This window comes from Lagenorhynchus albirostris, chromosome 9 (genome assembly GCF_949774975.1).
Source record: "Lagenorhynchus albirostris chromosome 9, mLagAlb1.1, whole genome shotgun sequence".
NCBI lineage: Eukaryota > Metazoa > Chordata > Mammalia > Artiodactyla > Delphinidae > Lagenorhynchus > Lagenorhynchus albirostris.
The window spans coordinates 103,735,733-103,736,752 of record NC_083103.1 but is presented as its reverse complement, the minus strand read 5'-3'; the positions used below and the strand labels follow the sequence as shown (position 1 = coordinate 103,736,752).

The window sequence follows — 1,020 nt, the reverse complement described above, 5'->3', positions numbered from 1 at the left end:
CCCAGTGGTTTAGACGTTTTCGGCATTCTCTTCCTTGCTGGTGGAGAATTCCTGCAAGGATAAAGCACTTTAGTTTCTTGCAGTGGCGGGGGGTGAGCATATGGCCTGCTTCTGTCCAAGGAGATCCAGAAGGGAAGGCAACTGGGAAGCTTCTCTCACAGAAAGGGACCCGTGAAAACAAATGTCCCTTCCTCTTCACTGGATATGTTGCTTAGAAATGCTGAGTCATCTTGTGATTAGTGACTCCGTGAGGGGAGTGAAGACCTGGGTGGGAAACACTCAGGCTCTTGACCTATCTCCAGGTCACACCACCAATCCTGGACACGAACTGCCTTTGAACATCTGGTTAATTGTTTTTTCCACTTTTGGGTATATTCTGTTACTGGCACTTGAAAGAACTCTAAATGATACAGGGTTGTCAGAATAGGGCTGGCTGCCATCTTCACAATTTCTAGATCTGTTTCTTTGAATTAAGCTCCTCTGTTCCCTTGCCATGTAGATCCCTGAACCGCCTGGGTTGCTGGTCATCAGACAAACCCGGACAGGCCTGAATCTGCAAGGAGTGTAGTTCAGGCTTCATGCCGGGACGCTGCGTTACAAGCGCAATGTAATTCCTATTCTAATTCTTGACTTTTTTAGTATTGTAAATTTTAATACAATCACCACTGTGTGGTATGTTATTTTTTAAAATAGTAAAACAATTTGGATGCTTGATAAAAAGTCTTTACAAGGGAAACAGGATTGTGATAAAATATCAGAATTATATTTAAAAAAATCCACAAACAGGAATTAAAATACGTGGAGTCAAACTTTCATTACCTAATTGAAATGTTTGAAAATATTTTGCAGGTTTTTAGGAACAATTAATAGCCTTCAAACAAGATACCAAAGATAAATATTTTATTTGCTACAAATAAGTGTTGTCTTATTTCCGTGGGTACATCCTGATATATCTCCAGATGAGATATTTACTGCTAGTTAACCCGGTGGTATTAATTTATGCTTTAAATCGAGTAGGGA

General features: G+C 40.2%; 1 pseudogene; it reads right to left on the bottom strand.

Annotated features, from left to right (window-relative positions):
- The window catches only part of LOC132526566 (membrane protein BRI3-like), a 5,699-nt pseudogene extending 5,259 nt beyond the window's left edge, over positions 1–440 (bottom strand).
- Positions 441–1,020: the final 580 nt, after the last annotated feature.